We start from the raw sequence: 26,082 nt of genomic DNA, 5'->3' as shown, positions 1-26,082 counted from the left end.
GGAATTTCATTAGAAAATTACCTAGTATTATAATTCAGTGGATCTTCTTATTTTTTTCCCTCTTATTTAGAACCTGGGTTACTAGACTGTTGTTCTCTTTCGGCTGGTGGTTTTCAAACTTGAGTGTGTATCAAAAACACCTGGAGGGTTTGTTAAACACAGATTGCTGGGTCCCATCCCAGCCTTTCTGATTCTGTAGGTCTAGGATGGCGCCAAGTATTTGCATTTCTGGGTGATGCTGAGGCTGCTGATTAAGGGCTCACACTTGGAGATTCACTACTCAAGGACGCAAGAAGTCACAACAATTAGATAAGTTTGGGTGACAATCGCTCCTGTTTGTGGATCCCTATGGGGTTTATTATTTAGTTGCAGATCTTCACTTTTACCCAACACTTAGGCGTCCTTAAAGCACTCTAAGAATGGAGGGCTAATGCTCTTTCAGAAAACTTTCAGTGTGACTTGTGGCAACATCACTTTGCTTCAAAGTAGCAACACCCATGTGCCAGGTGAGGCAGAACCTGCCTAACCACAGTGGGCTACCAGAAAAAGAGTTATTGCTGTAATTGACCTTAGCTCTCAGAATGTTTGAGTTGTTAAATTCAATAGCGCTTCGCTTCATTCCATAGGAATCTGGACTTTAATGCTGCGCTCCTTAGTAATGTTCTCTGGCTTGTTAGGAAAGGACAATGGGAAACATCACTTATTGGGTGACCGCTCACTGGGGCTACTGCAAGATCACACCCACTAGACATATATGTCATTGTCAACGTGCTTAGGAGCTATAATTTGTGTAATGCATGAAACGCCTCTACCTGTTTTAGTTGTAGTGCATTTAGACAAGGTCTGGGGTTATGGCTCAGATTTATTCATGTATGTTCTTGAGCCAGTTTTTTCTTATTTTCTCTGACTGGGCCTCATTTTCCTCCTCTGTTAAGGGGATAATAATGCCTACCCTTAATTAGGGTTGCTCTGAAGATTAAATGGTATAGCTTGTAAAATGACTGGCAAGTCATAATAATTTAATTCTTCCCTTTTCATCATTTGCCTAATAAATTTTTTTTAATGAAAAAAAAAATAAAATCCAGAGGGAAAGGACATTGGAGGTTGATAGAGCCCAGCAGTGAGGACTTTGAGACTTGGTGTAAGAAGAGAATGTGCAATCAGAAGAGAAAGTCTGCTGAGCCATGATGGAAGATAAAGTACTGGAGGAAGCAGTGATAATGTAATGAGACCTACCAAATACATCAAGTGTCAGGTTACAGGCAGAGCAGACTGTTTTCGATTTTATGGTTCAAATGGAAGGTTTTTTGTTTGTTTGTTGTTATTGTTGTCTATTTTGGGTAACAAAGAGAACACTTATAAACAAGATCAGAAGAGACTTCATCGAAATACAATTTATGTCCAGGGAGAATGTGGCTTGTGAGGTCTTTCTACTTTGAATTTCCACAGGGACGTGGAGATATTCCAAGGTCAGTAGATTCTCCCAATTAATAATAATGTCCACTAGGTGGCAGCATATTGTGATAAAATTTAATCCTAGTCTTTACGTATATTTGCAGTATATTTAATTACCTCTGAAATCTTAAGAATTTGATATACAAATTGGTATTTTCAGCATGTGGGTATATTAGAGAATCATTTCCTGCAGTTTCTTTCTTTCATATATGAGTCTGTGCCCAGGGCCACCAGATGTTGCAGCCTTTCCCAAAGCTCTTGATTAATCTGTGCTTTGGTTTGGGGCTATGGAAAGAAAGGACACCTTTTAAAACTGATCTTTTGAAAAAGAACATATTTATGAAATTTTCTCCAAGGTGCTTATAGGCTAATGGCTGACTAACATCTCTCACCTCATTAGCTTAGGCAGAATTAAAATGCTAGATATTTATTTTCCAGGCCACTGTTCTTAACTCAAGTATCATACTGGTATACTTCTGCACAGTCACTTGGTATCTGATTGGTAGCTTGCTCCTATATAACCATACATCATGTGGTGGCAGGAACCATGTGTTTTATTCCAGTTATATAAACTATGGATTAGAATAGGCCCTGGCAAATAGTAGTTGCTATAGGAATGTCTTTGAGTAACTGTATGGTCACAAAATATTTTATGTGATTACATATTCAATCATACCTACAGAACTCAAATATCCTCTGTCACTGGGCTTTGGGAAAACTTCAGTGAATATTTACCAGAAAGAAAAAAACAGGAAAAAAAAGAAAGAGGTAACCAAGTTAAAATCTTAGACATACCTAAAATGAGTGATAATAGAGAATTTAGGTAGTGAGAAACTGTGCTAATTGGTTTCCAAACAAGGTAAAGAATATCACACTCACACTAGAAAAGCCCTGTATCTCAGAAGGTAAAACAATAACATCAAACCTCTCTCCTCTGCATTACAAATTCCACCTGCATCTCAATGATACCATACTCCAAAGAATATGTTCTCTCTACTAAGTTTGTTAGATAAGCCACATGTGCTGTGTTTCAAATCACAGAGTAATAAAAGTGATCTAGTTCTTTGATAGATTTGCATAATTCCCTAACTGGACTACCACTGATTCCCCTTGAGAAATGTAGAGAGAGACTCTATGAAAAATAGAGTTTCTAAACTCCAGTTTCCTGTGTGGATTGTGTTATTACTTTAAAGGAAAATAATCTCTAGCTGGTTTCTTCTTGTTGCCAGGATTTTTCCAATTCCTTTATATATCTACCCTAGAATGTTCAAGTTTCTCAGGCTCCTTAAAAATCATTCATGCCTTTCTATTCATTTTCACTTGTTAATCTTGACCCAGTTTTCTCTTGGTCTCATATTTTACCTTCTTACCTTTATTCCATCTCTCCCCTTCTTAAACCCCCTAAATAAATTTTATTTCCAGGTTATCATACCTCTATCTGTTTTTCCCACCCAACAACTTTTTCGCAAAAGCTCAAGATGGACATAATTGAAGAGTGGCAGGCATTATATTTTTCCTAGGACACAAAGTTTGTAACCAAGATTAATTCTTCTTATATGAAATAACTAATTTGTTATACTTTTGGTAGCATTTTAAGTTAGAGCAGAGGTTATGAATGTAATCCCTGAAATGTACCAATTCTCAGTTTAAATTTATATATTCATTCATTTTCTGAGTACACCACAGAGGTTATGTATCTCTTTTATATCATATTGCCGCTAGTTTTCTTCCTAGTGGACCTGGGGCATCCATCTCTCCAGCAGTGTGGTCAGGAGACTAGGACTGTTACAGAAGAAATGCAAAGAGAAAGAATTAGTATTCTAAGTAGAATTTTGCAGTAAGTAAAATGTTAAAGATTTTACTAATGAATGTCAAGAGTCAAACCCAGAAATCTCAGATGAAGGTGTTTCTTCTTTAATGTAGAGATTTGACCCCTCCCATCAATGAGGGCTAGGCCTTAGGGTAGATTTACTGTTCTAAGGAAAGAGGAGGATGGATTAGAGGAAAAGAAAGTCTGAAACTCTCCTAATAAAGCTGGGGGATTTTGAAAAGAATGAGAAAGGAGATAGGAGAAGCAGAAGATCAGACAAATGGGTCCTTATGTCTTTTCTCCAAGTCAAATAAGTCAGAGAGTCAATCTAGAAATGCCAAAGATGGGGACTCTGGGAGGGGTGTGTCACAGCAGGTTGCCCTGGGACAGCTTGAGGGTGGCACAAAAGGGCAAGCACAGTGGCCACCGGTGGTTACAGAGATGGCTGACATTTAGCACGCTGAGTCGCTCTTCCTTTCTGTGTAGCCTTATGTTCTAAGGGAGGACATAGATGCTAACTGAAGGAAGAGTGGGCAAGTCTGGGCTGCCTAGCCCAGGGGCTCCATGAAGGATGTTACAGAGATGGAGAGAGGTCTGCAGTCAAAGTAGGAGTCAAGATGAGGTCAACTCAGCCAGTGATCACTACTAGACCCTGACCAAGTCAGAGGAGGCTACCCTGTGTGTTCAACCCTCCTTCAATTTAAGGCACCTCCTGACACGTTGGGGACGATCCAGAGGACAAGAGCACTGAGTGAAAACCAAAGGAGTGAGAAGATGCTATATGGATTCCAGAATGACTCCAGTCTATGGGCATCAGGACATGCTAACCCAAGGTACCATGTGCGTATGAGAAAGAAGATTGAAGAAACCTGAAAGTCTAACCAACTCTTAAGGAAACTAGGAAAGACCTAATTGTTCAAACTAAGTTTTAAACCATACGAGTCAATTTTACATTCTTTCCCAAAATGGAGTTTAATTTGGGGGAGGGGGTAGAGGATCCTTGAAGATGATTTGATCAGTTATACAAAAAGAGAAGTCAGGTTCCTTTTGCACATCTAAGTAGCTGTGTGAGAAACTCTGCTACAGGTATTATTTGTGTCACAGTGGACAAGTCATTTCAAAACTGTTAGTATTAATTCACATTTTCATTTGGAAAAATAAATGAGTTCGACTACATAATTCTTAAGATCTTTTCCAGTTGTGAGAGTCTATGTGTTATGTGTAGTCTGTCCTTTTTATATAGAGGACACCAATGTCCCATTATTTTCATTTTTTTTTTATGTGATAGAATTAAACTGATGTATTGAGCTGGCCTCTTTCAGCCATGCTTGTGACCAGACTCATCAATTTTGAAGACAGCTAACCAAATCAAGGAATGTTAGGTTACAGCTGTAAATTAGAACAGAGGTGTCTACTCTGTAGAAACTGAACCTGTCACTTTGTGTTGATTAGTAAAATGCTCCAGCCAACTGTAAACAAATATTTTTCAGGGGCAGATTCCTGATCCCCTCATTTCCTTACCATGCCAGCCATGCCCAGCACAGCTCCAGCTGGGCCACAGAAAATTGTGTTCCTGAAACATGTCATTTCCCTATTGAAATCTATAACTTTCTTCATGCTGTTTCCATTTTTTAACTTTTTAAACATTTCCTTCCTGACCACGCTACCTTCTTGGCTAACATTTGAAAATTTGGTAAATTCCTAATTTTCTTTCTAAGTTTACCATAAAAGCTACATTCCTTGTGATATCTGCTAAAACCCTGTTGGCCTAGCTGTCTGCATAGCCAAGACTTCGGTTCTTCCCGACTCCTGGGATCTGCCTCTATTTCAGCATGTCTGCATTCCACAGTGTTAAGGGTCCATCCACTCTTCGGGATGCTGGGGAACTTAACCCATATTGCATACTAACATATTATCAGATAATATCTGACGCCAGCTCTGACCACAGACACAAATACTGCTCCATGAGCTCCTTGAAGGTCAGAAATGGTACTTTAGGCAGCCTTATCCCTGCTACAGTGCCTGGCCTCTTAAGGTGCAAGAGTAAATGTTGCACAGATAAATGGGTAACTCCCATTTAATACCCAGACCTCCTCCTCCCATGTCTTGTTCTATTTGGTTCTCCTCATTCATGGCCCTTTTGTGTTTTCTTTTATTTACCTAGGCATCCCTTTAATTCCAGTTGCTCACTTTTAAACCAATCCTTTCCATTGGTTAAAAACAGTTTGGGCCAGTTTGTAGATATGGCCAGTAATATGGGTTAACAGTTTATGTAAATGTTAGGAAGTTACATTTTAAATTACTTTTTAAACAAGCTTTTTTTTTTTTGCCCTAGGATAGTTATGCACAGATGAATATTACTTTCTTATTCAAAATACCAAAACTTAATTATTTCATCATGTTCACGATTATGATATGCTGTCATTTTAAATTTAATTATAAAAAGGGAGCAAGATACACAAAACTTGAATGTATAGAACTTTCCTTCCATAACTGAACCAGGGGTAGAACGTAAGTCAGTTTTATTCCTCACCTGAGAAAGCTAATATAACTTCCTCTATATCCACTCTTGTTATATACAGTAGAATAAATAATAAGATAGTAACTCTATTTGTAAAGGAGATGGTTCAGAAAACCTTGAATAGAAATTTCAAATAACATGGTAGTTACAAGCTGAATGACTTGTTTGTCATGGAATCAATAAAGCTATATGTGAGAGGTGATGGCAGAAAACTAGACAAAAGATCGTATAATCCCACTACTGGGCATTTACCCTGAGAAAACCATAATTCAAAAAGAGTCATGTACCAAAATGTTCATTGCAGCTCTATTTACAATAGCCCAGAGATGGAAACAACCTAAGTGTCCATCATCGGATGAATGGATAAAGAAGATGTGGCACATATATACAATGGAATATTACTCAGCCATAAAAAGGGACGAAATTGAGCTATTTGTAATGAGGTGGATAGACCTAGAGTCTGTCATACAGAGTGAAGTAAGTCAGAAAGAGAGAGACAAATACCGTATGCTAACACATACATATGGAATTTAAGAAAAAAATAAATGTCATGAAAAACCTAGGGGTGAAACAGGAATAAAGACACAGACTTACTAGAGAATGGACTTGAGGCTATGGGGAGGGGTAAGGGTGAGCTGTAACAAAGCGAGAGAGAGGCATGGACATATATACACTACCAAACGTAAGGTAGATAGCTAGTGGGAAGCAGCCGCATAGCACAGGGAGATCAGCTCGGTGCTTTGTGACTGCCTGGAGGGGTGGGATAGGGAGGGTGGGAGGGAGGGAGACGCAAGCGGGAAGAGATATGGGAACATATGTATATATATAACTGATTCATTTTGTTGTGAAGCTGAAACTAACATACCATTGTAAAGCAATTATTAAAAAAAAAAAAAGATCGTATAACACAGCAATAGAAATATACCTAGAAATGTTACAAAACGAATTTGAAACCTATTTCATTGCTTGAATGGAGTCTGTGTTCTGAATGATAAGAGAAAGCATTGTGTATTTTCTATCTGAGTGATCTTTTGTAATTTAAACTGCAAGAATATCATGTGACACTGCCCAGTGGGGATTATGCTGTGCACTCTGTGTGTTCTGAAACAGGCCCTGGGCTTGGAATTAGTGAAGTAATTGACAAATGTAAAGCTTCAGTGTGACACATAATTTAATTTGCAAATGTTGAAACAGAAACTCGGCATCTCAGAGGTGCACTGCTATCTTAGCTGGCATTTCTTCTTGCATCACAGTGCAATTGAGATGTGGTTCTTTTCTTTCAAATTAAGTAACTTCCCAGTGCTGTTTTCTGAAAGATGCTGTTTTCTGACAAAGTCACTTTGTGCATGGCCACTCTAGAAATGAGGATTGTGGTGGGGCCTCAGATCCTCCTGACAGTTGATTTACTTCCCAATTTATTTGGAGCAGTAGTTTTGTTTTTAACCCCTGGGGTGAAATTTAGATTTCCACATGTGGAGAAGATCCAACAAGTTTGTAATGAGTAAAGGCACTTGAAAATTTTAAGAAGTCAGAGAGGGACAAAGGTTACTCCTTCATATTATAACTTTCCCAACGAACTCTTTAGTTTGTCAGATGCAACAAGGAAAACCTGTTTCCGTATCCGAATTGCCGTTTATGTTGTTTAAGGGATAAGAAATCTGACAACATTCTCTACTGTCTGTCAGGGAAGAGACTTAAAGGAAGATGCAAGCAGTGTAATTAACAATTGCATAATCTCAATATATAGTCATATACATATACGTGTATGTATGTGTATGTGTGTGTACACACACACAGTTCTCAGGATACTCCAATCTTCAGCGTCAAATGATTTTTGAGAGTTGGGAAAACAGCTATAGCAGTCAAAATTAGTACTTTAGAGAGAAAGAAAGCACAAATACAACATTAAAAGAGATTGTTCTATATTTTATTCCTTCTGCAGCATATTAGAAATAAGTTTTGCTAATTCAGTATATAATAACACATCTGGATATATATATGTATATATAGAGAGACATGCAAATATAACATATATATGTATATATCTTTATAAATTTCTTCATTACATGTTTGATAATTTTCAATATGGTAATGAAATGTGGTTTTGTAAGTAATTTTTTTCATATGAAATTAGTGACAATCAGGAAAATAAATGTCTATAATATGAGAAGGGAACATTACATTACAGGTATCATCATTAAAGATGCTTAGCTTAAATGATGGATCTGACAACGAATGTGTGACAAATTAAAGTTAACCATGAGTATATGGGGTTATTCTGGTAATACTAAGTATAATTCAATATTAGTACCTTTATTAATGCAGTTAATCATATCTCCAAGACAAAGATGAAAATCTATAATATGCCCTCCAAATTGGAAAGGGATTTGGTAAATTTCAACATCTATATCTTATAGTTTTTGTAGTTGGTTAAGTAGGAATAGAAAGACATTTCTTTAATTTGACAAGCCAGTAGTTGGCTCTTTTCCATACTGGGACCTCCTTCTTCCCTATACGCTATTAGTTGTACATCCTACCGGTACTGACTCCTGAAAACCTCTCAAACCTGCATACCCCTCCAGTTCCACGCTAATGCTCAGCTTTGTCTTTTATTATCTGTCACGTAGACTGTTAGAGTCACATTCTAATTCTTCTTTCTGCTGTTTTTCTCACTCCCCTTCCATGTTGCTGTCAGAGTGATCTTTCCAAAGTGCAAACCTTATTTTATTTCCCTATTTACGAAAAAATAATGGTTACTCAGCACCTGTTGAAGAAATTTCTAATTTCTGAACAGAACATACTAGACCTGGCATGTTTGGGTATCTGACCAACCTCCCAACTTTTGCCTTCTATCTGTGTCACATTACAGTGAAAGTTCCTACTAGCTATTGATAATTTAATTTTTTGGGTGTCACCTCTCTTATAGCTGGTGACACTTTCCAGATGTCATCACTGTGGCTTAGAATGCTTTTCCTACTCTGTTCTTCCTTGAAGAGTCAAGATTTAATGCAAGCAGCAACTCCTTTGAGAAATCTATGCAGATCCTCAGAAGTGAGAGAATTCTCTATGATTTCACAGTATCCTCATTTGGTCAGTAATACAGCAATTTCCATTATATGAGGCACGGTGGTTTACATCTCCTCGAGAGAGGGATTGTATTTCATTCAGTTTTGTATCCTTAGTACCAGCACTGTGTCTGGGAAATAACAGACACTGCTAAGTATATGTAGAAAGAATTGACTAATATTTCTCCTTGAATCATATTCATCATAAGGCTTCATGGAAATAAGAGCATCGTTCAAGAATGCAGTAGTTGGCCCTCGGTGTCTGCTGGTTCCTCATGTAGAGCTGAGGACCAGCTGTACTTTACCAGTTTATGTAAGGGACTTGAACATCCACAGATTTTGGTATCTGCACACGTCCTAGAACCAATCCCCCTTGGATACCAAGGGACAACTGTGTGCTGTTTGGAGCTTCATAGTTCAGATAAATTTTCTTTCTTTCCCTTTCTTTTTCTTTCCTTCCTTCCTTCCTTCCTTCCTTCCTTCCTTCCTTCCTTCCTTCCTTCCTTCCTTCCTTCTTTCTTTCATAAATCAGTTTATTTAAACTAAAAAACAACAGAAACAGGGGGACTTCCCTGACGGTCCAGTGGTTAAGACTCCACACTTGCACTGCAGTGGGTGTGGTTCCATCCCTGGTCAGGGGAGTGAGATTCCTCCATGCCGTATGGTGCGGTGAGGCCATAAAAAAAGAACCCAAACAGAAACAGTTCATCCATGTCCCCAGTCCCACCACCAGTCTGCTTTCTGTATGTATCTTCAGAATTTTGCCCAAAGGGAATCACAAGCATTACAAAGTTTTTTTCTTAAATATAAAAAAACAGGGTAAGGAGCAGGTTGGGAAGGACCAACCTAGTCGTGGTGGTATTTGGGAATAAATTAACAAAAACATTTAGTTTTACCATTTATTGGTGACAGATGCTAAGTTTTACTTACGTTCCATGGGGAGAAAAAATTCCAGTGTAAACCATGAATCGAAGCAGTACTTAACTTGCAAGGCTATGAGCTTATGTATGTATTTCTTTATATTCCACATATATATAAGATCTTATGGTATTTGTGTTTCTCTATGTGACTTATTTCACTTTGCATAATGCCCTGGAGGTCCATGTGGGGCAAGATTTCATTCTTTTTTTTTATGGCTGAATAATCTTCATATATAATATCTTCTTTATTCATTCATCTGTCGAATAATGCTTAGGTTGTTTCCATATCTCAGCTATTGTAAATAATACTGCAATGATCATGGAGGTGTATATATCTTTTTGAGTTAATATTTTTATTTTCTTTGTTAAATACCTAGAAGTGGGATTGCTGGATCATATGGTAGTTGTATTTTTCATTTTTTGAGGCACCTCCATACTGTTTTCAATAATATCTGCATCAGTTCACATTCCCACCAACAGTGCATGAGGATTCCCTTTTCTCCACATCTTTGTCAACATTTGTTATTTGTTGCCTTTTTAATAAATTGACAGGTGTGAGGTGATATCTCATTGTGGTTTTGATTTGCATTTCCCTGATAATTAATGATGTAGAGCACCTTTCCATGTACCTGTTGGCCATCCTTATGTCTTCTATGGAAAAATGTCTATTTAGATCTGCCCATTTGGGGATCAGATTATTTGTTTTTTAGCTATTGCATTGTATGAGTTATTCATGTGTTTTGGATATTAGTCCCTTAATAGATATATGACTTGAAAATATTTATCCCATTCAGTAGGTTGCCTTTTCACTCTCTTAGTGGTTTCCTTTGCTGAGCAGAAAGAAGCCTTTTAATTTGATGTAGTCCCACATGTTGATTTTTGCTTTTGTTGCTTTTGCTTTTGGTATCAGGTTCAAAAAATCATTGCCAAGACCTATGTCAAGGAGCTTACTGCCTATGTTTCCTTTTAAGAGTTTTATGGTGTCAGGTCTTATGTTCTAGTTGTTAATCCATTTTGGGTGGGGTTTTGTGTATGGTGTAAGATAGTGGTCCAGTTTCATCCTTTTGCAAGTGGCAGTTCAATTTTCCCAACACCATTTATTGAAGAGACCTTCCTTTCCACATTGTATATTCTTGGCTCATTTGTTCTATATTAATTGGCCATATACATGTGGGTTTATTTCTGGGCTCTCTATTCTGCTCCATTGATCTATGTGTCTGTGTCTATGCAAATACCATACTGTTTTAATTACTATAGTTTTGTAATATAGTTTGAAATCAAGGTAGCATGATGTCTCCAGCTTTGTTCTTCTTTCTGAAAATTGTTTTGACTATTTGAGGTCTTTTATGATTCCTTAAAGATTTTAGGATTGTTCTATTTCTGTGAAAAATGCCATTGGAATTCTGATAGGAATTAGACTGAATCTGTAGATTGCTTTGGGCACTGTGGACATTTTAACAATATTAATTCTTCCAATCCATGGGCACAGAATGTCTTTCTATTTATTTGTGTCTTCTTCAGTTTCTTTTATCAGTGTTTTATAGTCTTCATTGTACAGGTCTTTCACCTTCTTGGTTAAATTTATTCCTAAGTATTTTATTCTTTTTGATGCAATTGTAAATGGGATTGTTTTCTTAATTTCTCTTTCTGATAGTTCATTGTTAGTGTATAGAAATGCAGCAGATTTTTGTGTATTTACTTTGATCCTGCAACTTTACCAGATTTATTAGTTCTAACAATTGTTGATGGAGTCTTTAGGGTTTTCTCTATATAATATCATGGCATCTACAAAAAGTGACAGTTTTACTTCTTTCTTTCCAATTTCGATGTAGTTTATTTTTCTTGCCTCATTGCTCTGGCTAGGACTTTCACTATTGTGTTGAATAAAAATGACAATGTTTGGCATTTGTCTTGTTTCTGAAACAACACAAGGATGTACTATTTTTGTACTGAAATCTATCTGGAATTCAGAATATTACCCTTTTGGATTCCCTAAAAGTATACTTTGAGCCTATCTAGGGAAATTTCTTACTGTTACTTTGTTCACTGGTTTATTTCAACCAAGACATGCCTTCAAGACCATCTGCCTGCCATGTTCATAATCTCCACACAGACGGCACCCCAAAAAAGAGAAAGAGAACACCAGTGCCACTTATCTCTTCTATCCACATCCTCCTCAAACTTTATACTTTACTTGACTTTAATATCTTATCCTTCCCTGTAAAATACTCTTCCCTCTTCACCTCTATATCACTCTGCTCTCTGTTTTTCTTCTATTTCCCTGATTTATCCTACTTTACATCCTAATTTGCCCGTGCTTTGATGTCTTTTTTCAACATTTTCTTAGCCATTATTTCTCTATAATCTCTATTTAAGAATAATTTTAGCTATTTATATGGTTTCAGCTTTTATTTCTGTGCTATTTTTTTTACCCAATATATATTTTTAGATGTGACATCCCTCTTGTTTTCCAGAACAATCTACTTAGTTGATATTATTTTCAAAAATACCCTAATAGCACCCCACACTAAACATGTACAAAAAAATTTGTCTTCTCCACAAATATGTTCCTATTTGTGTGTTTCCTAGTGTTGTTGGAGCACTATCCTCCAAATAACCATGGAAGAAAATTTCAGTGTTATTCATAATTTCTTATATTTCTCATCCATGTAATCAGAAACTAAATTACCATATTGTAAAGAACTCTGAAAGGTCTGAGATTGTTATCTCATTTATAAGCTAACAAGTTAGCCTGCAATTTCACGGATGCTGGCAGAAGACACAGGACTCGAGGGTTAGAGAAAAACGACTTTTGTTACTCATGGGACAGCAGGCAGTATGATTTTTGTGTTCACATTCTTTCCCTTTGAGGACTCAGTCCAATGGGTGTGGTGCAGAGGAAACCCATGGATGCTGCACAAACAGTGGGTTTATTTCACAGCTGAGGAACACTGACCTTATGGAGAACAAATCTTTTTTAAGGGGTTTGCAAGCAAAACTACCGCCTCTTTGGCCTGGTGAGAGACACCATCTCTGTCTTCCAAGAAGGGGGAAGTAAAATCCTCTTGAAAGATAGTCACAGACAAAAAGAGTAAGTGTCTCTGAGTTCAAAATATGCAGAAATACAAACCCATAAAGAATTGTCTCCCTATATGTATATCACCTCTCCTGTCTTCTGTCCTTCATTCATTATTAGCTGCGTGAACTTAAACAAGTTACTTATTTGTACCACAGTTTTCTCATGGTGTCAATGGGAATAATAATGGTACATAACTATAGTGTTATTGCAAAGAAATTGCATTGAGTTAATACATATAAAGTTCCTGTAGCAGAGTCCAGCACATTACAAGTGCTCTTTAAGTTTAGTAATTTGTATTATCATTATTGTTATCATTATTATATTTACTGCTACCTTTCCATTTCCATTGTCATTGGTTCTTAGCTTCTCCCCTTAGTCTACTATAGTATAATCTTATGATGATTCTGCCTCGAGGCTCTTACCTCTCCTGTTTACTCTTTTCTCTATTTCCAAAGCTTATTTCTTAAATTATATGTGAGTGGTACTCATTCCATTCTTTCAGAAATTTGTGATGGTCCCAGGCTGTGTACAGAATTTGTCCTTCAGTATAGGATTTTGAGTCCCTTCTAATGACGTGATGCTAACTCTCTAGCTTTTTTCTTTATTTCCAGTACTTTTTATGTTGTGAACTGGTTATGCACATTTAGGCCTCTACACCTTTGATCCCGCTGTTCCCTCAGCCTGAAATCCTTTAACTTTTTGTCTTTACCTATGGAAATCCTTGTGATATTACAAAGGTTCGTTCATGCCACTGCTTCCCGAAAACTCCCTTGCAAGCACACACCGCCTTGCTCATTTTCAGTGCTTCTTTTGTTGTAAAGTCATTTCTAGCTATGTGATCCGTGTACTTATAATCCATCCTTGTCTTTATAGTCTTCCACTTTAACTTTCTACTCATCTAGTTACCTTGTTTCTGCTTGTCAGTATATTCCAATAATTCTTTTTAACCATATGAATTGATGTAGCAGGCTCACTTCCCGCAGCCTGGTAACTTCCTTTTGGATATTTGATTTGGACGGATTCAGCAATAGACTTTGCCCTGCATTATTTTCCCTGAGCATTGCTGAGTCCTAGCTCTAGGATTGTGGCCCTACAAATCTAGAAGGAAATCATCAATGCATCACAACTCTACCCTCCACTGTTTTTAACCTGACACACATTTTTGTGTAGGTAGCTTGTCATCTTGATGATCAAATGAAAGGATAACCATAAAAAAAAAAATCACTGGTAGTCAACACTACAAATACTAAGGCAATGTTTTGATGAGCATAAAGAAGACATGTAACTCTCAATGTAGCCTGTGTCAATTCAGAATGTAGGAGGAGATTTTTTGCAATTAAATCATTTAATATATTATATATAATTATAGTTAATTAAGTAAAAATGTAATAGAATTCAAGAGAAAAGACCAAAGGAAAAATCAGGGTGAAATTTAAAAATATGTCCTATGTGCTGATCTGAACTTTTAATGGAAATTAGATTACAGCTCTAGGTTTATTTCTTTTCTCAATTGCACAACTCTTCATTGTTTTTATGGAATGTGTTTAATCTCAGGGTGCAAGATTTCTTGAAAACCATAAGATGTATATTTCTTTGCATATTTTATAAAACCAAACTTACAGGGACTTCTCTCGTGGCACAGTGGTTAAGAATCTGCCTGCCAATGCAGGGAACATGGGCTCGATCCCTGGCCCAGGAAGATCCCACATGCCGTGGAGCAACTAAGCCCATGCACCACAACTACTGAGCCTGCGCTCTAGAGCCCGCGAGCCACAACTACTGAAACCTGCGCACCTAGAGCCCATGCTCCGCAACAAGAGAAGCTCATGCACCACAACGAAGAGTAGCCCCTGCTCGCCACAGCTAGAGAAAGCCGCGCGCAGCAACAAAGACCCAATACAGCTAAAAATAAATAAATTTATTAAAAAAAAAAACTTATAGAAGGCAGTCAATGAATGGCCTTTGCTATATTGAAACAAAATAAATCAAAAAACAAAAAAATCAAAATCTGTCAACTTAAAATGCTACTGTTCATTAATACACACACATCTAAATTTATAAAGGCAGTCAGTGATTGAAAGATTAGGTAAGATAAAATGTAAATTATTCTGTATATTAAAAAGCACTTGAAGCAAAATTTCATGTCAATCAACAAAATGAAAATAACGTAAATGAGGACTAACATTAAGATAGAGGTTGTTAAAAATCAGAACTGGGCTTCCCTGGTGGCACAGTGGTTGAGAGTCTGCCTGCTGATACAGGGGACATGGGTACGTGCCCCGGTCCGGGAAGATACCACATGCCACGGAGCGGCTAGGCCCGTGAGCCGTGGCCGCTGGGCCTGCGTGTCCGGAGCCTGTGCTCCGCAACGGGAGAGGCCACAACAGTGAGATGCCCACGTACAGCAAAAAAAAAAAAAAAAAAAAAAAAAAAATCAGAGCTAAGATGCATATAATCAAAGAATATTTGCTATAGAAAGAAAACAGGTAGAACATGAAAGAAAGAGTAAAGATAGTAAACATGTGAATGTTGAAGGTCACAAAGTATCTTTCTAAAATTTGCCTCATACATATTTAGTACAACGAAAGGAAAGTATAGCACATGCCTTTTGAATATACAAGATGGCATGCCCGTCATGACCTGGGCCTTTGTAACCAGAGCAATTGTCCTAGTTCCTACCAGAATACTGGAGTGGGATCTCAGCACAGGATACAGAGAGGTGATAGGCTTCCCCTGGCTAGTCTGGCACTTGGATTAGCTATGTTACTACTTCTCGTGAAGCATGAGATGTCAAACAAGCTTCTAATGGCTGTAGAGTATCTCAGATTATCCTGCTAGTCAATAGCTCATCTCATTTGCCAATGGACTGAAGTAGGTTCATATGTTTGGATGACCAATAATTAAGTGTCCAGGGAGGTCTTCTCTTCTAAACTCCTCTCTCCCAGATGCCACCAACTGTCCCCACCCTCCAGCACAGTTCTCCACAAATTATCACATTGGTCTACCCAGAGGAGCTGTTTGGAATAACTGGAATCACAAAAGAGATCTACTGAGGACCTGGCTCCCATTGTCTCTTCGAGGCTATATTCACTTCAAGTAGTCTGTTCCTACTCCAGTCAAAGTTGTCTCTCTTTCCTCCCCAAAGCCTTCCCCATAATAATTCATTTCTTTAAAAATCCGGATGAGTGGTCCACTAGATTTCTTTAAAATTGCAGACCCTGGAGTTTTCTTAGCCCTGTGAACCCCAGGCAGGAAATAGGCACATTTGTTCAAAGAAAATGACATGTTCAAATTTTGATGAGAAAGAAAGCAGTGCTTCAATTTACAAACAAAATGCTAGACTTTTCCCCCTGAATATTATTACTTTATTGATGTTTATTTGTAATGGCCTTATGTAAGCTTTATAGTAAGACAAACAGAGTGAGAAAATTTAGTATTCCTACCCTATTGTCATTGGATAGAGATAATTGACTTTATTTCTAAATCAAGATAATCAGATCTCAGAATAACAATGCGTAACTTAGCCTAAAAATATTCACTTAAAGAAGGTCTTTAATGAAAACCCATTTTAGTCCTTTATTTATTCTTTTTTTTTTTTTTTTTTTTTTGGTACGTGGGCCTCTAACTGTTGTGGCCTCTCCTGTTGCGGAGCACAGGCTCTGGACGCGCAGGCTCAGCGGCCATGGCTCACAGGCCCAGCCGCTCCGCGGCATGTGGGATCCTCCCGGACCGGGGCATGAACCCATGTCCCCTGCATCGGCAGGTGGCCTCTCAACCACTGCGCCACCAGGGAAGCCCTATTTATTCTTACTTGTAGAACTTGATTATGTACATTTAGTTGGATATTTTTGATATTTTCCTGAGATTAATGCATGCCTGTGGGAAATTTTTCCTCTACTTAAGCTTTATTTATTCATTATATTGATTATCTTTTAGAATCATTTTCATGCTTGATTTTGAAAACTATCAATTTACTCTGGTTGGAATATTCCATTTCTATATGCTACATCAAACTGCTGGTGTAATTGAATTACTGTCCACTTAGTAACAGACCTTTAATAAATGGGTAGATGAATAAATTGAAACAAACTAAACTTAACTCTATTCATGAATCTTTTCCCAAACCATTCTTTACATTATTTGGAATAAAATTTAGATAGGTTACTCAATGACTCTATAGATAGATGGATAGACAGATACCTAGCTCTCCATGCATTGTTCCAGCAAAAACTGTCCTATGCCACTAATTAAATATTCAATTTAGAAACAAAAGGTATATGAAGAGGTAACATTATTCTTGTCATTGTGGAAGAAATTATGACAATATTCTTTGTTTTAATTGCTGAAGTTTGATATAGCAGTTTGATAAAAGTATTGAATTCTCTAGAAAATATAGCAATATTTTAGATTACAATGTGTCATCATTTTATTGCTGATCCGAATGGCTACATGGACCTCTCCAGGAAAGAGGTCCTCTTTTTCACAGTATGATTTTCCTTATTGGAAGCCTTGATTTCAAATCATGGGTAGTGGTAAGGCAGAGTTCCTAAATGTTATAGCCAATCCATAGTTTTTCTAAGCAGAAGGTTCAGAGAGGAAAACAAACAACCAAACTTGAAAGTTGTCCTTTGCCAGGCGATCGTTTCAGACAACCACTGTTAAGTGTCTACTATGTTAAAAGTTCCGTAAGAAGAGAGAAGACATGGCTTTAAGGAGTGTATGTTCAATGCTGATAGACTGAACATCCCATGTCCAAGTTCTGTACTTGACTCTAGGTATACAGAAATAAGTAAGCCAGACAATTTCTATGCTCTCATGAAGCCCACAATGCAGAGGAGGAGGTGGATCCTAAACAAATAATTATACAAAGTGTTATTTAATGGTGATTGTGGTAAGCATAGCATGTTGTGAGGAGGTAATATATGGACTGCACTCTAGTCTACAGGTATTGAAGTCTTTACTGATGAAACGACAGTTTACCTGAGTTGGCACTGAAGGGCATGGAACTGACCAGGCAAGGCAGTGACCAAATTAGCCAGTATTAAATTTAAAGTGATTTTTGTAGTATAGGTCATGTGTATTTTTTTTTTTTTTTTTTTTTTTTTTTGCGGTACGCAGGCCTCTCACTGCTGTGGCCTCTCCCGTTGTGGAGCACAGGCTCCGGACGCGCAGGCTCAGCGGCCATGGCTCACGGGCCCAGCCGCTCTGCGGCACGTGGGATCTTCCCGGACCGGGGCACGAACCCGTGTCCCCTGCATCGGCAGGCGGACTCTCAACCACTGCGCCACCAGGGAAGCCCCGGTCATGTGTATTTTTAAAGAAAGCTTTACAAATTAGCTACCTCCAATCATTTGAAAATGTAGAGTGGCGTGACTACATATGAACAAAGACTAGATGGCAAAGCAATCGAGTGATGAACATTGGAATAATCAGGAAGGGAAGAACTCGAGCTGACACTAAAGGTTGAGGAGTTTTGAGGTAGGCGAAAGAAGGGGAACAGCCTGTCGCATTCCACTTGCTCAATATCCCCCCAGTGTTTGTGTAGAACCTAGTACGTTCCAGCGACTGTGTTGAGTGCTGAGAGTACAAAACACAATAAGCATCAATTCCCTGCTTTGAGGATCTCATAATATAGGAGGGTAGATGGATGTATTTCAGAACATTTCAATAGAATGTAAGTAACCTTGACAGAGACAGGGTCACTGCCCTGAGAAGAGAGTAAATAAACTATACAAAGAAATTGGAGAACCATCTACAGAGGGGATGATGATAATAGTAACTAATTACTAGGCTAAGTGCTTACTATGTACCAGTAATTGCTCCAACTCAAAAACTAACTCTTTTCAACTTCATATCAACATTATGGGTAGAGATTACTAGTAGGCCCCATTAATAAATGAGAAAACGGAGGCACAAGGTTATACAGTCTGTAAATGGTGAAGACAGGATTTAGTTACAGGGAGTCTTTGACCCCAAAGTCCACCTTTTAACCACTACTCCTGGACAGTTAAAATCATCATTTTTGCACTGGGAGTGAAATAGGACACTACTGCATGTGTGAAAGCAGCTGGCATCCACCAAACCCCAGTATGGTGTGAACATCTTTGAGATAAACAAGTTCCAGGATCTGTTCCTTAGCTTTTTAGACTTGGGGATTCGACGTTATTTGTCCATACCAAGGTAATTTGGCGTCCGGACTAAAAAATGCTGATCAGTCATGCTAAAATAATTAGCCTGGAGCAGCCATTGAAGAACAGAGTTTGAAGTCAGACACAATGGTGGTTGAATCTTGGCTTCACCTTGTAGTAACTGCTTGCTCTTGACCAAAATATTTCGTATCTCAGGGACTCAGTTTCCTCATCTGTAGAATGAAAATCATACTAACCTACTGGATTCTTGTGATGTGTTTGTGTGTGTGTACGGTTTAAAACTATTGCTCCAGTGCCTAGAGAAACCTGTAATCAGGATGGTAATGGTAGTGATTGCAGCTGTTGTAATTGAAATATACCTGACATGAGTGTTGATCAGGATATAGTTTCTTCTGGATACTATAGGCAGAACACTGCCACTGTTACCCTCTGTTTTTCCAGTTTCTATGGGACAGATACTGTTGTTAGGCTCCATTTTCCAGATGGGAAAACTGTGGAATAGAAAAGTCAAGACACTTCTATCTCTTTCTTGATCAGGGCCACTCCTTTCTGAGTGACTCACTGTTTCTCAAAATATGTAAATACATATATCCAGTGACAGTCTGCTGAAACCGGGAGCTGGTCTGGCTCATTTATGTGACTTTGCAGATATCTGCTTTGACCCATTGTAGGTTTGTTTGATAGTTCAGTGTTCATGGTTACTGACTACATGTGGAGTGAAAGAGAAAGAGGGGAATTGAGAATATTACTAAGTTTTTTTATTTTTAGAAGCTGGTTCTATGGTGATGCCGGTAACCTAGAAAACAGGGTGGTGAGTGATTTGGTAAATTAAGTTTTAGATATACTGACTTGTTAATTAAAGCTAACCTAATTGTTCCTACCTTTAGGCATCTGAATATGTAAAATATCATAATTGTCTTTTGCAATTGTAATTGTAAAAAACATCTTAAAAAGTAATTCAGTTCAAAATTATCAATATATAAAGCAAGATGTGTTCCACCTTCTCTTTCCACATCCATTCTCCTCCTTAGAGGTAAACACTGTTAAAAGTTGGGTGACCATGTTACCCCCAACATACATGTTAATGTATCGGAAAGATCTTGTGTGCCATTATGGTCCCCTCAGCCTCATTTTCCCCTGGGCCACTGGCCACTGGTTTCCTGACTGAGACTTTGAGGAAACAGCTGGTTCTGTGTAGATGACCACCAACTCATGAAGACATAACCCAGCAGTGCTAGCCTCCTGCCCACTGCAACCCTCTCACCTTCTACCTCGGGGCTTCCTTGTTAATGCCTCCATGGAAGCAGGTCTCTCTAAGTGCCCACACATATATTTAAGGAAGGCAGAGGGATTGATGCCTTTGAGGCAAAACTTGGGTATGGGGAAGGTGAGCGTTCATGAATAAAACCTGCCTTTCTCCCCAGGATCTTGTTCTGAGAGATCCTATTCTGAGTTCTTTCTCTGGGAATAATGTCCCTAGAGACCCAGCCACTTTAACACCAAATGGCATCCTGCATCCTGGGATAGGCCTTTCCTCCTTCCCACTCACTCCTGGTCCCTGGAATTGCACTCTTTAGTTTCATAGTAGCACATAATCCTTAGCTTCAGGAATTATTTTCCAAGGATATCATGGTTAGACAATTTAATTCTATATATGGGAATTATTGTATCTATACATCCTTATGTGGAAAGATTTCTCTCTCTCGCTCTCTCTCTCTCTCTCTCTCTCTCTCTCTCTCTCTCTCTCTCTCTCGCTCTCTCTCTCTCTCTCGCTCTCTCGCTCTCTCGCTCTCTCGCTCTCCCGCTCTCCCTCTCTCCCTCCCTCCCTCCCTCTAACTGGCTATGTACCATCATTTTTGTAGCTATCTTTCTTTTTGATCAACTTTCTTTGATCAACTTTTAGATTTTCTTCTACTTTATTGAAATCACAAGGGATAGATTTCCTTGTAGGCTTATTTTTTAGCATTTTATATGTCATGTTATAAGTAGACTTCTTTTCCCAGTATATTTTCTAATTGTAATACCTAACATTTCCATAAAAATGTCATTGTAGATACATGTACTATTGCTTTAAGGTAGATTCTGGAGGTGAAATTCTGAATTCAAATGGTGTCCAAGTTTTAGTTTTCATACTCTATTATGCTCCTATAAGAGCATGACTCATAAACTATATAAAACTAATACTATCAATATTTGTAAACAATTATTAATTCTTGTCAATCAGCAGAAGATGGATGCTAAATATGCTCCTCTGGTTTTAATTAGATTTCCCTGATAAGTGGTGAGACAAAGCATCTTTTTGGATGTTCCTTGACCATTTCCACTGGAGTTTTTCCTTATTGCTGCTGTTTCCTTTCAGTTGAATTGTCCACTCACATCCTTTGCACTTTATTCTACTGGTTTCGTATTTGGTTTTATTTTTCATGGTGGTTTGTAGAAAGTCTTTATATTAATATTAAATGTATCCTTATATGTACTTCATAGATATTTGTCACTTATATTTTAATCTTGTTCATGGTAGCTTCATGATCCAAATTCTACATTTGCTTATGCAAATGTTTTCCTTTATTCTTTTGAATTTCATTCCTTTCTTCAAAAGACTTTTCCCACTCATATTATATTAAAAATAAAAATATTTTATTAATTTAATGTGGCTTTGCTAACATTCTAATCCATATCTAATGTTTTTATATATGGTGTGAGGTAGGGATTAACCTTGCTTTTCCCTCTCAAATTGATAGATAGTTGATAAACATTACTTATTAAATATTCCATTATTTTCTCATTGACTTGAAATTCCATATTTATCCTAAGCTTGCTTGACAGTCTGCTCTCTTTTCTCTCTCTCTCTTCTCTCTTCTCAACCCGACCCTTTATTTTGAATTGACTTGTATTGGCATCGTCATGTCAATATCACAGCCCTAGATTAGTAAAGAATTATTGTATGTTTTTAAAACTAGCACAGAATATTCTATTCTTCTTTTAAAAAAATGCTGGCTATTTGGTTGTATTTATCTTCCAATATAAAACTTCAGACTCATTTTGTTATATTCTAAAAATTCAATTAAACTCTTAATTGTGGTTTCATTTAATTTATAGCTTAATTTAAGAAGGGATGACATAGTCACTATACTGAGTATTTCAATCCACAAGTACAAAGTATTTCTTTAATTGTAGAAGATCTTTTTTAGTAGGTTCTAGTCTTTTATCGATGGTTGTTCAGCAGTTAGTTGTGATTTTGGTGTTCACGAGAGGAGGTGAGCTCAAGTTCCTTCTACTCTGCCACCTTGGCCTTCCTCCCATAAATACAAAGTATTTCTAAAATTGAGAACTAATATTGGCATAAGAATTTCCATCTTTTAGGGATGTTCTTCACCATTTCATTATTTTTGATATTTTGACTGAAAATTTCCAATACTTTTTTGGGATATGACAGTTGATAATATTTGTATGTTGCTCTTGAATTTGGTAATTTGCTGACTTCTCTTGTTTCCTCTAGGTTTTCAATTGACACTTTCAATTTCATTCCTTCACACTCAAATTGTGCATTTTTTCTTTTTCTTTTGGAATGTTTAGGATCTGTTAGGGACATTTAAAATGAACAATAATGGTATATACTCTTGAGACTTCCCTGGTGGCACAGTGGTTGGGAATCCACCTGCCAGTGCAGGGGACACAGGTTTGAGCCCTGGTCCAGGAGGATCCCACATGCTGTGGAGCAACTAAGCCCATGTGCCACAACTACTGAGCCTGTGCTCTAGAGCCCACGAACCACAACTACTGAGCCCATGTGCCACAACCACTGAAGCCTGCATGCCTAAATCCTGTGCTCCACAACAAGAGAAGCCACCCCAAGGAAAAGCCTGCACACCGCAACGAAGAGTAGCCCCCACTCTCCACAACTAGAGAAAGCCCGTGGGCAGCAGCGAAGACCCAACACAGCCAAAAATAAATAAATAGATAGATAGATAAATAAATAAATAAATTTATATTTAAAAAATTAACAATAATGGTATTTACTCTTGTTTTCTTTCCCTTGTGTTAATGGAAATATTCTGTTTCTCCATTAAGTTTGCTATGTTTATAGGATTGAATTTTATACAGAAGAAATTTCCTTATATTTATACTTTGATAAGAGTTATATTTGTTTTCTAAAAAATCAAGAATCATATGTTCCCTTTAAGGTGACTACAACAATCTAAGTGGTACTGTTAAATAACAGTTGTAAATACATATTTATCGGTTAAGTGTGCCGAGAGGAAGACAAAAACATTAGTAAGCCTCGTAAAATAAATGAATATTGAAGATGTGAAAGTGAATGTTAACATGAAGAGGAACTAGATATCATAAAGGAAACAGAAATTGATTCTTCCTTGCTTCCATGACCATTGTACATACTGCCTTTATAGCACTTCCACCATTGTATTTTAATAACTTTATAGTTAGATTTTCACTTATGCTCTGAAACAGTTGGGACCATTCGTCAGTCTATTTTCCTTTGGTGTCTAGTACAATGATGGAAAGAGCAGCCATTTAATAAATCTTTTTAGAATGAATGGAAAGAGAAGGAACAGCCAAAGCTAGCCAGGAAATCCAGGAGGAAATTCTGGCTGAATGGTGGTATTATAAAGATTAAGCTGAAAACCAAAGAGTGGCCCTTGGATTTAAAAATCAGAGAACTTTTGTGACTTTAGCAAGATCAACTTCAGTGAAGTGATAAATACAGGAACTAGAAGGTAATAGGTTGAGAAATGAATGAGAAGAGAGGAATCAAAGTTAGATAGGAGAGAGTACTATTTGGAAAAAGTTGAGAGATACACCAGAAAGAAAGGAAGGATGTTTAGCTTTTGAGAGAGGCTGTTTTAACGCAACTCATTTTAAGAATAAGAGAAATGTTAAATTTGGGGTTATAGAGAAAGACTCTTGAAGGAATTTAAACTTAATGGCATCTATCTTCTGTTTGAAGTGAAGATAATTGAGTTTCACATAAGATATCCGTTCTGGTTTTTTTTAAGTCTCTAATAGCACTTTCAATGGATCCATTAGTTTACTTTTCTCATTTATAGAGCAAAAGTATTTTGCCATCTTATTTTAGGGTGGTCAGAGAAATATAGACGTAGTATAATAATTAATAAGTACCCTTGTAGACTTGATTTCTTGAAAAGAGAAACCTAGGAAAGTAATGAAAAGTTATTTTCCATTTACTGATCATAGCAGATTTCAGGGATGGGTCATCCCAAACAATTTGCTACATCTGGGAAAGAACATTCAGTCTCCTGCTGCATAATGTTTGAAGTAAGCTTTTGTACATGATGAAATGTGAGTCTGTACAAAAGTTTTTATTATTCAAAACTGCCTTCCTTGCAGAATATGTCATCTGGATGTCTACATAAAGATTCAAAATTTGTATTTTATTTTCTTCATTTTGGGTTCAGCATAAGCTGATGAAAGAACAACCAGGTCAGCAGTTTTGTCACCAAAGAGCTGCAGAAAAGAGTGTTTAAATTGTACTTAGCCCCCTCCTTGATTGTATTTGAGAGTTGTGAAGAAGACGCTTTTCACTTAAAAATTTGATGCAATTAGGCAGCTTTGAATTTGCTCGCATCAGCAAATCTTATATTTGCATGATCTAAATGATTGCTGACACAAACTCCCAACTGAGAATGAAGAGCTTATCTTAGTGGATAAAAGGTACATATGATTGCTGTTTCAATCCCAGAGACTAACTTATAAGTTACAACAGCTCCCAGTAAATTATTAAGTTGGTTGTCTGTCTCTATGAAAGAGCTGGAAACTTAAGATAATCAAATCAGAGAGGAAGACTAGTGAAACAGTTTCCTTCAATCTTCCAGAATTGTTTTAGTTCCCTGAAAATGTGTATCATTGCCTTTGCTACCTACAGTTTGCCTGTGTAACACATAGTTTCACTCATTCCATTTTCAATTTAACAGGAGAAATTCACTCCCTTTGAGATGGTTGCATTCCTACTTCTGCATGTATCATCGTGGCTATAGCTTGTCTGTTCACACAGGGGCCTGAGAGAAACAGAATCCACGCTGGGGTTGGGTGAACGTGGATATAAACACCCACTGCGCCAGTTACTTGCAGTATGTCCTTGATCTAGTTGCTGATTTTTCTGAGCCTCAATTTCTTTACCAGTGCCATAGAAACAAGGCTAACCACCTTGTGGCATTGCTGAATTGAATAAAGCATGTGTATTTAACCACATGTGGTGATAATTAGTGCTAGCAATCCTAGGGGGTTTGCACCCGGAAGGGCTTTACTTGTCCAGTTCGCAGTGTGGCGGGATCTCTCGTGGTCAGGTGGAGAAGTGTCATATTTAGGGATCTTAGATTACCTTATTTCTCTCAACGTTATACTTGACTTCTTCATGCTTTCACTGTATTTCCGAATTATTCTTTAAAAAACTATTTTCCATGTCTGTAAATTACATGTTAGGGAAACTGAATAGGGTCTGAGAAGAAACACATCCTTCCTAATTTCATCCTAACAGATCAGTTTACTTATTCATGGATGCAGGCAATGAGTCATTTCTGATTTATACACTGAATACTTTCATTCATATAATATGCTTTATTGTATGCTTGATGTGTTGCGCTCACTTGGGGGAAACAACAGGAAACAAGGCAGTCATGATCTCTGCTCTCATGTAGCTTGCATTCTAGTGGGAAGACACATAAGGATTCATAAGCAGACAATTACAGACAATTGCAATAAATGGGTAGGAGACCAGAAGAAGAAGGACTAGAAATAATTAAAAAGATTGCAAAGAAGCAGAGTCCAAAAGGGATTAGACACAACAAATTAGTTTTCTCCATAATGGCTAGTTCCTAGGTGGTTTTTTTTTTTTTTGACACAATTTTAAACAAGATTTTTTTACTTTCTCTTTCTGATATTTCATTGTTAGTGTAAAGAAATGCAGCAGATTTCTGCATATTCATCTGGTATCCTGCTACCTTGCCTAATTCATTTATTAGTGTGAATAGTTTTTGTGTGGAGTCTTTAGGGTTCTCTGTATATGAGTATCATACCATCTGCAAATAGTGACAGTTTTACTTCTTA

The sequence above is a fragment of the Lagenorhynchus albirostris genome, chromosome 2, assembly GCF_949774975.1.
Source record: "Lagenorhynchus albirostris chromosome 2, mLagAlb1.1, whole genome shotgun sequence".
Classification (NCBI taxonomy): Eukaryota; Metazoa; Chordata; class Mammalia; order Artiodactyla; family Delphinidae; genus Lagenorhynchus; species Lagenorhynchus albirostris.
This window is presented reverse-complemented; position numbering follows the sequence as displayed.